The sequence below is a fragment of the Mandrillus leucophaeus genome, unplaced genomic scaffold (assembly GCF_000951045.1).
Source record: "Mandrillus leucophaeus isolate KB7577 unplaced genomic scaffold, Mleu.le_1.0 Scaffold353, whole genome shotgun sequence".
In the NCBI taxonomy this organism is placed as follows: Eukaryota; Metazoa; Chordata; class Mammalia; order Primates; family Cercopithecidae; genus Mandrillus; species Mandrillus leucophaeus.
Window position 1 is genome coordinate 4,050,660 of NW_012103732.1, and position 15,020 is coordinate 4,065,679.

The following is a 15,020-nucleotide window of genomic DNA, read 5'->3' on the forward strand; positions in this document are numbered from 1 at the left end:
TTTATATAAAATAAATTATCAAAGAATTCATTAAAGTGAAATATATAACACTAATATCACTAATCAAAAATAAAAATATACTACTCTTTAGGATACAAGATGCAAAAATTATTTATAATATTGCTAAGGATGCTCAAGAGGGTAAACAATCAGACTTCTGTCCTCTTAACACGCCCTGAGCTCTGGCTACCACCCTGATGATTTTTCTTTGCTATCTTCTTGCCTCTCCCCTGACCAGGCACGCCATTCATGAGCATTTTTTATCTTCCAAATCCTCCTTCCATTATGAGAATGAATATTTTCTGCCTAATTAAATTGTGCTGAAATTGACACTTGTTTGTGTAAAGTGTATTTCTGCCACTGAATTGTGAGCTCTCTGTTAATCATCTTTGTGATCTCCTAATCTAACACAGTCAGTGTTACACTTTTAAAGAACTGGAGTGCCTTCAGGTTTATTATTTCATTGAATCCCCACAGCAGTTCCATAAGGGTGGTATTTGACTTGTACTGAAAGCAAAATAACTATAGAAAATGTCAAGATACATTGCATAGTGGCACTAAGGAGAATTGCAGAACTAATAGGAAACCATGGCATCAAGCCAAAGCAAATTGACAAGCAAAATATAGGTAAAGACACAGGCTTCACAAAATGATGGTTGCTGCAGACTAGGGAAAGGTCATTCTTAGTAACTGGGGTAGCAAGGTCTTCTGGCATACATTTTGGGAGGATGTATCTATGGATGGAGATGCCATGGGTAGTGATGTCTTCTGTCATCTGTGAGGAAACCTGCCTGTCTTCTGAAGAACATTGCCTTATCTGTAAATAAACAGATTAACGCTGCACAATTACGAAGGGTTGGTTAGGACACTTGCAATGGGTTGGTTTCATTAGGATGACTTATGCTAACTAGTGCTAGGTAGAAGAGAACAAAATTATGTAAGTAAAAGCCAAGGCAAGCTAAGTTTATTACTTTTAAACTTCACCAAAGCAAGACTTTCGATATTTATATTTCTTTCTAATGCAGGGAGGCGATGTCCTGGCAAGAATCCTAGGATGCCCTGACTTTGTCACCTGTATGACTTTGAATAAACTTCTTCATTTCTTAGGACCTCATATTCAAAATGGATTAATGAAATCTGCTCTATATGGGGTCTTGTGAAAATAATTTCAGTCTGGGTACTGTGGCTCATGCCTGTAATTCCAGCACTTTGGGAGGTTGAGGCGGCAGATCACCTGAGGTCAGGAGTTCGAGACCAGCTTGGCCAACATGGTGAAACCCTGCCTCTACTGAAAATACAAAAATTAGTTGGGCATGGTGGTGCATGCCTGTAATCCCAGCTACTCGGGAGGCTGAGACAGAACAATCTCTTGAACCTGGGAGGCAGAGGTTGCAGTGAGCCAAGATCGACAGAGCAAGACTCTGTCTCAAAAAAAAAAAAGAAAAACAAACTTGAAGTAACTTGTATTAAAGTAATTGTGTATAAATAATATAAATAAAACACTTGAATTATTTTATGCTCAAAATATAACACATTCTAATATCTTAAATTTATATTTCTATTGCTTTGTTTTGTTTTTCTTTAAATACCTACTTCTTGTAGACTGAATTTCTGCTCTGGTCCTCTGAAGTTCTTTCTAGGTTTATATTTGAACATAACTACGTGAGTTCTCATGGTTGGGACCTGGCTACTGGCCTCCTCCAACACTGATAACTTTGTATGCTGCCTGCTATGAACTGAATTGTATTCCCTCAGATTTAATGTGTTTAAATTCTAATCCCTAGTCTTTCAGAATGTGACTGTTTCTGTATTTGAAGGTAGGGTCTTTAAAGTGGTAGTTGAGGTTTCATAAGATCATTGGGGTGGGCCCTAATCCAATCTGACCGGCATACTTATAAGAAGAGGAGATTAGGGCACAGAACCAGAGATAAAAGACCACGTGAAGACACAGAAAGATGGGCATCTGCAGGTCAACTGCACTGAAACCTTCATCTCAGACTTCTATCCTCCAGGACTGTAAGAAAATAAAGTTCTGTTGTTTAAACCATCTAGTCTGTGGTACTTTGTTATGGCAGCCCTAGGAAACCAACACACCGCTCATGTCACAATACATCAGCAATCTACCAAGATATACATTTAGAGTCCACAGAAGGAAGTTTTGGAGGTACCCACCTGTCTTGATTTTCTCCTATTCTCTCTTGCTGGGACCACTCTGTACTTTTCTCTTTGATATATTTGGTTTCTAGGCCATCTTTTCATTGAAACTTGAAATAGGTCCAGAGGATAAAAAGTCTGTCAACACTAAAAAAAAATTTTCCTCAACATTATATAGTGAGTGTGAAACTAAAGAAACCCAAGATTTGCGGAAACTTCTAAGGTCAAGGCAAAAATGTCCAGGGGTAGGAATAGGACAGATGGGACTATCCTGCAGAATAACAGCATCTTGTGAAGAGTTTACTGAAAAGTAGCATCATTAACTTTCAAAATCTACATCCAAATAATATTGTACAATTGTATAATAGTGTAAGAACTTAAACAATAACTTCTATTTCCTCTCTTCAATTCTTTGCACTATCATTACCATATGTTTTGCTTTTACACGTATTGGTAAATCACATAATACGTTGTAAATATTTTTGCTTTATTCAGTCAGTTATCTTTGAAAGAAATTATAAAATTTAAAAAGTGTGTACATTTACTACTTTTTAGCACTTTTCATTCCTTCGCGTAGGTCCAAATTTGTATCTGGTATCTTACTACTTCTATCTGATAAACTTCTTTTAACATTTATTATAGCGTAGGTTTGTTGGCAATGAAGTTTCTCATTTTTTTTGTTTGTATGAAAGAAGCTTTATTTCTCTTTCATTTTTGGAAGATATTTCCCTGGATATAGAATTCTGGGTTGGCTTAAAAAATTTTTTAGTCCTTAAAAGATAGCATATTGTTCTCTCCTGATGATCATAGTTTCTAAAGAAAAGCGTGTTGGTATTGTTTCTTAGCATATAATTTATTTTTTTCCATCTAAATACCTTCAAGACTTTATCTTTTATTTTCAACAATTTGACCTATAATGTATCTATGTGTTCCCTTCCTCACTCCTTTCTTTCTTTCCTTTTTTCCTCTTTCCTGCTTCCCTCCCTCCTTCTGTTTCTATCTTTCTTTTGCTTTTCATCCTGCTTGGGGGTCTCTAATATTCTTGGATCTATAATTTGTTGTAATTTTTTAGCTTTAGATAATTCTTAGCCATTATCTCTTTAGATATTACTTCTGTTTTTGTTTTTTCTGTTTTTCACTCTATTTTTTTCTCTTTGTGTTTTAGTTCGGGTAATTTCTGTTGGTCCATCTTCAAGGTCACTCATTATTTCCTCTGCTGTGTTCAGTTTGCTGATACGCCTGAAGGCAGTCTTCATTTCTGTTGCTATGTTGTTATCTTAGCATTTCTAGTTGGTTTAAAAAATAATTTCTGTCTCTCAGCTGGGATTCCCATCTATTGGTAAATATTGCTTACTTTTCCCACTAGATCCTTTAACAAAATAATCACATTATTATACAGTCCTTATCTAGTAGTTCCAACATTTGGGTCATCTCTAGGCCTGGTTCTGTTAATGACTTTACCTCTTGACAGTGGGATTTTTTTTCCTTGCTCTTTTGTGTCTTGTATTTTTAAACTGAATGCTGAATATGGTGTGCAGAAAAACACACAGTGAGGTCATCAGTATTTATATTTAGAAATGGGCATGTCTCTTCTTCAGTCAGAACATTAGTATGGGAGGTTTAATCAATAAGAAATAAAGTCTGATTTTCGTTGCTGCTATAGTTAGCTGTCTGCAGTGCAATACAGTCTCAATTCCTCCAGCATTGGGCTTCTTCTACCTTGTTTACAGGGGGGCCCAGAGTCTGGAGAGTTTTCATTACTGTTCTTGCTCTACTAGCAGGTTTTAACAGGCCTTGCCCACCTGTGCCATAGAAAGTCTCCTCCTGTATTCTTTCCTCTCCTTTAATGGAAGACTGCTATTCTTGTTATTTAATATGAGATTTGTGATAGGAACAGCAAATTCTTGGTTCTACTGGTCCATCCTCATTCTTAGGCAAGTCTTGTGTGCTTGTACCTCAGTGTGGGGCTTCTCACTCTGCTTTGTATCAGTGGAGGTCTTGGGAAAGAGAATTTGCTGTCCCTCCTCCAGGGGTAGCAGATCTCACCATTGTATGAGTACAGAAATCTGAGCCTGAGCAGATTTTATGCTTCTCTCTTAGGGACATACAGCTTTTACTTCTATTCCTTCTTCAGTGGTAGTGTACTTTTGCCTGCAGTCAGTGAAAAGAATGATACTCTTCCCTTAGTGGTCTTTACTTAGTTCAAGATACCTGATCATGGCATTTGTTGGGGGAGTTTCTTATCTCTTTGTTAGGGGCAGACAACTTTTATTTCTATGTTTCTACCTTTTCATTAGTGAGAAGTTTCTTCTTCTTCTCCTCCTCCTCCTCCTCCTCCACCTCCTCCTCCTCCTCCTTCTTCTTCTTCTTTTTTTTTTGCCTAGGACCTGGGACAAGGGCATTGTGGACACCTCTCCTAGAGACAAACAATGGATCTTTGCCTGGACCCTGAGAGGGGGCAGGGTTTCCTGTCGCTCTTCTAGAGACTGAATGCTTTTGCTTTCTATAAAATAAGTTGCTGAGGGTTTGGGGCCTCTACTCCACCAAGGGTGACCTCCTGCAGATTTTCTGCTTTGCTCCAAAGCTTTCTCAGGAGCATCTGGTATGGAAAAGAACTTCCAAGTGAGTGCAGACTCCTCTTCTATCTAGAGCTCCCAGGATTCCAAGCTTTCATGTTAGCCCACATTAGGCCTTCAAAAATTCGTTAAGATTTTAGCTTTCTTCTCACCCACTCTTATGTTTGCCACCTCTTTCCCCCGTGTTCTGCCAAAGGCAAAACAATTCATGCATCCTGTTTATCCTCAGAGAGGACTGTCACGTTTTAGAAGTCAGTTACCTTGTTTGTCTTTCCGATTCAGTTTTCTGGTGAGATGTAGATGACTCAGCTTTTTCTCGTTGTTGGAGTAGCAGTAATTTTTCTTGCAGCATTTACATCCTAAGCCTTACTCCAAATTTGGATTGGGATTTCAAAGGTTAAGTAGCAGACCAGCAAATAGGGATGGTAGGGCAATGGAAAGCATCCTGAATGAAGGCATAACATGTGAAAAGGTAGGGAGGCGAAAGCAAAAGTTTCTGTCTATGAGAAATGATTCATCTTTTCTAATTTATCTTGGGAGTCAATGGCAACATGGAATTTAGTTTATAGATATAATCCTACAACCAACTTGACTAGTCCGTATCTATCTGTGGGAGAGAAAACTGTATTTTTATTATTGAGGATTCGTTAGTATGGATAGACCTGATTTTGACTAATTTGGGGGGCTGTCTGAATTATCGTGCAGTAATTAGGTTGATTGCTGGATATGGCTTATGGAATCAGTCTTGTTGGTCTGAGTATATAAATTATTTTTCAAAACCATTTTCAAAATTAAATTGAGATTTTGGTAAGACACATAAACTGTTTGAGGCCAAAGTTTCAGTGTGACAGCTATATTCTTAAATTTTCACGTGTTAATTTACTTTTTTATGCATCTAAACCATTTCTTCCTAACCCAACTTAAAACAATAAAACAGCAGCAGTAGCAGCAGCAGCAGCAACAACAATGCCTGAATTCAGTTTTACCTTTTATTCTTTGACTTACTCTTAGGTTGGAAATAGTAGGCTATATATTCCATGTGACATGTGACATATAATTTGCTTCTATATTTAGACTTTTCTATGACTTTCCTGGTTAGTTATTCCGTATTTTACAGGGAACACTAAAATTGGTCCTGAAGACTGGTGGTTCCCAATAAAGAAATCAGGCACAGTGTATGCCTTTTTTTTTTTTTTTTTTTTTTTTTAGATGGAGTCTCACTCTGTCACCCAAGCTGGAATGCAGTGGCACAATCTCTGCTCACTGCAACCTCCACCTCCTGGGTTCAAGCAATTCTCCTGCCTCAGCCTCCGGAGTATCTGGGATCACAGGAGTGCACCACTATGCCTGGCTAATTTTTGTGTATATACATATATATACACACACACACATACATATATATATATAGGTAGAGATGGGGTTTCACCATGTTGGCCAGACTGTTCTCGAACTCCTGACCTCGTGATCCCCTTGCCTTGTCCTCCCAAAGTGCTGGGATTACAGGTGTGAGCCACCGTACCAGGCCATGTATGTCCTTTTTAGGAAAATTTATTAACAAGATGATTCCAAAATGAAACATTTTGTTGTAGTGGGTCGAAGATGGCTACAAAATCCTTGACATTTTTCCTGTTCAGAGGTAGGTCTGTGTCCCCTAGGCTTGAGTCTGGGTGATCTCTGTGACTGCTTTGACCAATAGAACATATAGAAGTGCTGCTGTGACAGTTTCTGGGTCTAGGCCTTGAAAGAAAGGTCTACTTCTTGCCTCTTGGAATTTCCTCTTTTGCAACCCTGTTCTACTATGTAAGAAATGTAATGATCCTGAGATTGCCCTGCTATGAGGAAGCCCAAGCTAGCCATGTGGAGAGGCAGCAAAAGAACTGCCCAGTATGAGACCCGTACTAATTTCTGACCTACAAAATAATAAAAAATAATAAAATGGTAAGTTACAAGATTTAGGGAATAATTTGCTCTGTAACAATAGAGAACTAGAACTTTAATCTTAAAAGCTTATATAAAAATGATGTAAACTTCTTAAAAAATCCTTATTTATAATCATGTAAAGTTAATTTCTGGCAAAATCTAGAACCTTCTAACTTGAGTGACTTGGACAAATTTAACATTCTGTTTGGGTATTTTTAACTATTCAAAAAATGAATTTGTATGCTTATATCAAACATAAATGTTAAATTTCTTTAGAAATGTATTCTTTGCTCTCTTTTAAAAAAATAAACTAAATGAGTTTGACATATTACAGTATTATGTTGTATTTTTCAGTAAAATGAAATGTAACAATGCCACAGATATGAATCTTTTCATTCTGTGACTTGTTTGAACAAGAATTGTATACTATATAACATGGGATTTAAAAAGGAGAATGTGGATGATAAAGAAATGCTGCCTCTTTTACTGATAGTGCTTTGGGCACAAAAGGAATAATTTGTCCATTTTATATGTTCATTTTATAAAGCTAAAATATCCAGACATATAGAGAGAATAATTATTTCTAGATTTCCCTCTTTGAATGGAAACATCAGTTGATGTCATATGTCCCTATCAGAGGTTATAAATTAAAATTTAGTTTACAATATAAGTGAGACCTTACAAAATATAGAACAGCATTTTCATGTGGAATTAAAGTTTTCCTAGAGTCTTCATTTGAAAAATTATTCTTAAACATATAGGAGCTAATAAAGAACTGTTTTTATAATGAGCATTTTTCTTTTCTTTTTCTGATATCTATGTCAATGGAAAAGAACCCCCCAAATAAATGGTGCTCCTTCCATATCGTGCAAATGTGATTCCAGAGCACATTTCTCTGTCTTAATCACTGAAATTATTTGGTTATCAAAGCCATGCACAGTTCATGATTTGACTTTCATCCCTTTCAGACTTATCCATGATATTGCTCTGGCCTTGAAAACATTAAAATGGCCTTTGTTTGATATTCAACATGTAATTTCAGAAAGATATGTTCATTTTTAAAATTGAGACTGAGTATTTAGTGTGATAGAAGAGTCTTAACAAGGCCCGCAAATAGAACCACATTTTCCAAGGGTGGGGGTAGGGGTGAGGATAGGTTGAGTAAACAATAAAATGGCTGAGGGTGTGTGTGTGTGTGTGTGTGTGTGTGTGTGTAGAGACAGCATGTGCAATTGTGGAGTGTGTATGTATATACATGTGCATACATTCAACTTTCTTCCCTATAGTGGCTAAAAGACATTCTTTAAAATAGAGGGTATTTAGAAAAAAAAATGTTTAAAGTCCTTTTTAACATAATTATTCTAAATTTGCTAGTTTGGGAAATATCTTCCAATCAGCTGTTCCTAATAAAGGGGCAAGAGGCCAGATGTTCTGTGACAAATCAGACTTGTTTTGACCATGGGAGTTACAGAACCTGGTTTGGAAGCATCCAGACACTAAGAGATTAGATGTCACCTGCCCTCTGTTAACCTAGCCCTTCTGTATGAAGGTATTTTTCTACGTTAAATTCATATAAGAATAACGTTGTTTTACGTTTTCAAAATAGAAATTAAGTGACTTTCTGATCAGTGTGTCCAGGCTTTCATGCTGCTTTCTGACATCATCAGTGAGTGAATAGTTTTTGTGCAATTTCTGCCTGTGGCTTCTCCTACAGAAGGAGTTTGTATTTATTTGATTGCTTTTCTTGCTCTGGGTCTTGCGAGGCGTGGTGATAGGGCTGGTGTGGAGGTCCTGACAAGTTGGGGGTTCTTCTGGATTGGGGCTTTGGGGACTCCTAAATGTCCTGGCAGGGTGTCCTAAACTAACATGGGTCTTAGGAGAGGAGGTGATTTTCAGAAGGCTCCACCATGCCAGATGACCCAAATTCACTCCATGAGACATAGTGTTCCAAGGGTTGTCACACTGTTCTTGACACTGAATAGACTTTAAATAGTATGAGAGAACACCAAGATTTCTCCTGGCCTCAATGAATAATCAATTTAATGACATTTCAGAATATAAAATTGATAGATATTTCGTACGGGAAGACATCACATACAAACTCAATTTATTAACAAAAACATCTTTTACCCTTGATCTTTTTCAGGACTGCTCTATTAATATTTGTATTTACCACCATGGCACATATATACCTATGTAACAAACCTGCACGTTCTGCACATGTATCCCAGAACTTAAACTATAATAATAATCATAAAAAAATTTGTATTTACAATTCTGATGTTTGTGTGTGAAATAGTTTGCCATTATGCATTCTTAAGAATGCCTTCCCCAAATCTTCATTTCTATAGAACAAATGAATATGTTTGTGCCTCTGCCTAAGAAACCCTTTGAAATGCCCTGGCTTGATACACCTCTAGCTGAAAAGTTGGTGAACCTCCCTGACTCCTAATCATATTACCCCTGCCCATGCCCCTGCTTCTATTTTTGCCGTTTTTCTTGGTGCACCCTCATGACTGGTGCCCCCACATGATAAACTCGGCAACTGTGGTCATGCAATCAGACCACCGCCACCTCTTTAGCCTTATGCTGTCAGGAGTGTGCTCCAGGGACCAGTGACACTGAAGAATTCCACAGGTCATCCTCACTGACCTAGAAAACCGGAGAGGTTCTAGCTTTTGCCCACAGCTTGCGGCAGTGACACAGCTCTGTTTAGCACAGCTAAAGCATTCAGCAGCCCAAGACATGGTTAGAACGGCCACCTCAATGCCATGATGGTGTAGGAAGAGCAAGCCGTGTTCTTAAATGTAACATAAAAACCCCAAGTCACCCCAACTGCCACTTTCCCCTTTTGCCCTTTGATGACAAAGCTGTAATGCTGTGATTCTGTTGTGGGAAATACACAAATTATTTTCCAAAAGGTAGGAGTAAGCAAATAGCAGAGGCATCCCAAAGGACCTCAGCCAGTCAAATGTGGGTTCTCTTACTTCTTGTTTGCAGTTCCCCACTTTGATAAGAAAATCAACTAAGACACACAGACAGAGGTTAATTCCCTCGCCTGGAAGCTAAGCTGTAATCCAGGCTATTGTTTTTTAGTGAGCTCGCACTTGCTGGAGACGTGTTAATGTCTTGATGAAAGGACAGGGAAATTATCACTCACTGATTTGTGTTTTTAAATTTGGAGTTTCTAAAGTAAGACTACTTAACGATACAGGCATGCCCATTTCCAGGACTGGATCTGCAGCTCCTGCATTTGATGTGTAACCTTGAGGGCTTCCTGTGAGGTAATTATCGTGCTGGGATGAGCTAATCTCCCATAGAAGAGTACACCTGCCTCATTCTGCTAACAAATAGGCCCCTGCCTTCTAAAGACTGCCTGAGCTGACTTATTATATCTCCCCCATCAGCAGAAAGACTCATATCATCACTGGGCCAAAGGTGAATTGCCTAGAGACAAAGTTGGAATGAATTTTTTGCAGTCCCATTTCACCAGACATTCAAACCACTTCATTCTGAAGAGCGGAGACCTTTAACTCTGTCACATATTTATATATGCTTATAAGGCCAGGGAAGGGTCTTTCTGCAGATCTGCTCCAGATGAATGCACCAAAATAGTATTCCAGAAGAAACCATGTCTGCCTCACAAACCTTTGTTCCCCAATGTTAATACTCTGAGAGAAGAGAAATACAGTTGCTGGCTTTTTTTTTTTTTTTTTTTTTTTAGTTTACTTGCATTTTGGAAGTTGGATGTGTATACATTTGTCAAGTGGTAATGGGCACAGAATTTCAAGTCCAAATATAATATGGAGTTGTGGTAGGAGTGAGGGCTACATGAATGTCCATTTAATCCTGAAAAATGGACTTTTTAGTTGATGCCTGTTTTCCATATAAAATGTGGCTCTGTTTTTTTTTAGTTTTTCTTATTCCCTACAGCAAAAGAGGCTAATATTCATTTAAAACCCAATAACAATTAAAACCCCCAATAACAATTAAAACCTACAATGAACAACTGCTCTAGCTTTGTTTATTGCATGCATAAATAATCATACTTCAATGAACATGTTAGTATCTATGATCTCTTCCCGGATTAAGGTTGCCTCGAGACTGCTTGCTTTGGCTACTGTAAATGTGACATGAATTACGCTCAGGAAAATGTGTCTAACATGCTGGGTTTGAAGTAAATTATTTTCTTCTAATATACCTACACAACTGTCACAAGGAATTACACTGCAGATTTAGTGATGTTAAGTGTCAATTGTAATTTGGTGACAGCCATTTTATTGGTTATGCATACTGCTCTGCTAGGACTGCTTCTCAGTATGGAGGCCACCGTATCATTAAAAACCAGTGATCCTTCACTGATGACATAATTTGACTGGCAGAGAGAGGAGCAGAGAGGGGCTTGCTTCCACCTGCACAGAATCTGCTGTATGTCAGAGATGAATTTGCCTTCAAATTAGAAACAGCACTGCAGATGAGGGGCTGTGATTTTGCTTGAGTTCTTTTAAGGCGTTTTTCTGGAATGGTTACTGAGCAGCTGATAGAAGTCTCCTTTAATATGTCAAACATATATATTATGCAGCCTGTAAACATTTCAAATATTTTTAGTCATAGCTTACAGTGAGTTATCTATAAAACAGTTTCAGCTGAATTGAGCCACATGTGTTTCTGCACACTCATCCATCCATTCTTTTGTCTATAACTTTGTCTTTGGCGTAGGTTTCAAGAATAAAATTTATGTGATAAAATGGTAACCAAAGAGAAAAAAAAAAAAACCCTAAAACCCAACCCAACACATAAAAACAAACCCTGACAAAAAACAAGCAAGGTTTCATTTCAGCCTAGTGTTTCAGCAGGTAGGATAAATCACTGGAGCTATGTAAAAATCTACAGTAAGAACAGAACTATAATCATACATTCTGAAAATTTTATAAACTGACAATTCACGTTATGTGTTTTATGCTAATATACATTGTGGTAGGTTCTAATAAACTGTGACTCACTCATAAATAGTAGGAAAGCTGACAGCATTCACACGCGAGCACATACATAGACTCACACACACTCCGCACTTATGCAGGAAACAGGAAATAGATTCCGATACTTGCTTAGTGAATTTAAATCAATATAGCTGCATTCCATTTTCAGTATTTAAATTAAAAATTTTTTGCTGCAAGGCACTGTAAGGAACAAAGCAAAGTACCTTAAAAGAAGGTGTATCGCTCGTAATTTTAGCTCATTTCACACCTATTTGACAGCTGCTCTTAGCCAATTGGTTTCATTGAAAATGCTGAGAATATTCACCTATTAGAGTCCTGCCCTTCCATGTGGGGACCATTCCTCTTAGATACACTTTATTAGCTTCCAACATGGAAAAACAACTTTTTCTCTCCTCATGTGACTGACATTTACCACTATTTTCCTCTTCTCTTAACACAGCATTATTTATTTATTTATTAAGAAAAGAAACTTTCCAGAACAATAAATAGCATAAATTATTCAGCCAACTTCAGTCCAGCCACATAAATCATACTCAAGCAGACAGGCTACTTGTGACAAATGCTTTGTCTAACAGAAATATACCACTGAAGGTTTAATCAGAGGCTCTAAACATTTCAGACTTCCTCACTTTTATTCTTGGCCAGAAATTCTATTTCTCCATCTACAGAGGCTCTTGAGAATGTTCTTTTTTCTCCCATGAGAATATCGTGACCATTTTCATCCACAGTAGGGAAGAGGGTGTTAATAAAAGTGCACTTTTCTGAAGAGAAATTCAAATAGGGGTTGGCAAATCTTCTAAATTCTTGAAAGCATATTTCAGGGCCAAATGTGGCTATGTTAATAGCTTTTCACATGATGGGCCATCAAGTCCTACTTTTCTTGACTGGTCAGAGGGTTCCCACATTGACCAAAGAAAAAGTAAATAATTTGGAAGCAGAATGAATCCAGTCTAGCTGGCAAAATCGGGAGACAGGGGTTCCTCTTTCGTCTTGTCATGGGCTCTTAAGGCTTCTGAGACTTCAGTTGTTTTATCTGAAGCTTCCTCCTTTACTGCCTTATTAATATAAATGGGATCCATAAAAATGCTTGATTATACCATGGTAGGCTAAAATATGCCCATAAAAATTCTTTTTTTGGTAAGCTTCAAATAATGGTGATTTTTTTTTTTTTCCAGTAAGTGGAATGAAATCTTAGTTCCCCTAATACTTTAATTGCCAACTTTTTCCTTTCATAATGTTTAACCAATTCCTGGATGGTCAATGATTCAAAGCATTTATGTTACTGGGGACATGTGCTATTCAAAAATACCTTGAAACTTTATACACACACACACAGAGTAAGTCCACGTGTGATTTTGATAACCATTTATCTGAGGGAAAGGAGATTGGGTTGTCTACTTTTAAACCATTATGAAAAATTCGGAGAAGGTGGGGATAAGCTGGCAGTGGCAATGGCAGTGGCAGAGCATTCAGGGATTGTGGTCCGGGGGTACAAAGGCAGGGAACTTGTCACAAAAAAATGTGTCTACACCTATGACACCCCCACCGTTGGTGTGGGAAGGCAGTCTCAGCAGGCCAGCACCCCCAGCATGTGTGAAGGCACCCTCAGGGACCCCAGAAGGAAAGGCACCACCTGGACCTCCCTGGGGGCCTGTTTCTGCAGTGGTTTCTGGATTCAGCCTTGCTTGCCTTACAAGCTCTGAGTGAATTGTGGCCCAAGCAGCTGTGGCCATGGCCCATGTGACCAAGTATTTGTTTCTGATGCACATGTGGCATTTTGCCATAAAAAGGTACAGCACATGGATCTCCAGAGGAACATGCATCAAGTTTATTTTCTGACTAGTAAATGAATAAATTTTTCTGACTCAATTGGGAATGAAAGGAAAATAACCTGCCTTTGGAGCTATCCCAAGATCTGATTCCTTTGGAGCGGTTCATGTAATTTAACAGCAACAACCCAGTCATCAGAGAACTGCAGCATAGTATATAGCCAACTATAAGCCTCGCAGATGAGGGAACTCTGGATCCACAGGGGCTAAGAAGAAGTAAGTAGCTTTGAGCAGTACTCGGTGAGAGAATTTAGCTCAGGGAAATGTCAGTAAAATTCCCAGCATCCTGTTTTAGATAGACACATTTAAATCCCCAGGTTTTTAGAAGATAATAGTAGAATGGACTCTTAGAAATACTTTGGTTGTGAATATTGTCTGTCCAGAGTTTGTGTCAATTTGGATATATTTGTCATCTATTTTATCAGGGTAAGTATGAAAGAAATTGGGGAGAATCCATAGTAGCGTAGTGAAGATGCTAAAGAAGTCAAGTGCAAGAATTGGGATCTCATCCCAATAAGATTTCAGAATTTTTTAAATAAAAGGAAAAAAGTCAGTTCAATGCAGAATTTTGCGAAGTTTTCAGTGAACAACTGCTCATTCTGAACTTCATTTCTTTTAACCAAGTCATCACTGTCCATAAGTAGGGTGAACCTATGTCCCAGTTTACCCAGGACAGTCCAGTTTATGTCTACTGAGCAGGCTTAATTATTAAGAATACTCCCTTTTATTCTCAAAATTGCCCTGGTTTGGGAGATAAATTAGTCACCCTAACCATAAACAAAGCTCTCTTTGAAGTTAATAGATTTATATAAATGATGAAAGCTGGAAAAATTTGATTTTTTTTTCCAAATTTGTTCTTTTAAGTCATAGATTGAGCAGGCAGGGTATGTGGAGACCAGAGCAAACCATGCCTGGGTGAGAACTCGCCTAGGCCCTGTGTCTTTCTACCAATTGCTCTCATTCTGTTTTGTATTTTTTTCTCAGAACTTCTTTGAGGATATTTTTAAATGTTTTCAGATAAACTATTTAGGACTTCCAACAAATTTCAGATTTTCTTTATAAGTTGTAATATTTAGAAAAAAAACCTCTGAAGAACTGGTTTTTATGACTTGCTTAAATTTTTGTAGAGAGTTGGGAATGGAATCAAATTTAATTTTACTTCATTGTGAGAATTATCTTGGGTCATATGTTAGAATAGATTCTAGTCTTCTGAGGGCAATCAACAATGAATTGTAAGTAGGGTATGACCAACGGATTCATTTTTTATATGGCATGGGAGAAGTTCTGGTTCTGCCAAAGTTAAAAAAACTGCAAATGAGTTAACTTAAGAAACAACATGATTAAAAATGTTTGTAAACAGGGACACTACTTATTTTAAAATATTTGAGCAAGATTTTTCTTTTATTTATTTATTTATTTTTTATTATTATTATACTTTTAAGTTCTAGGGTACATGTGCATAATGTGCAGGTTTGTTACATATGTATACTTGTGCCATGTTGCTGTGCTGCACCCATCAACTCGTCAGCACCCATCAACTC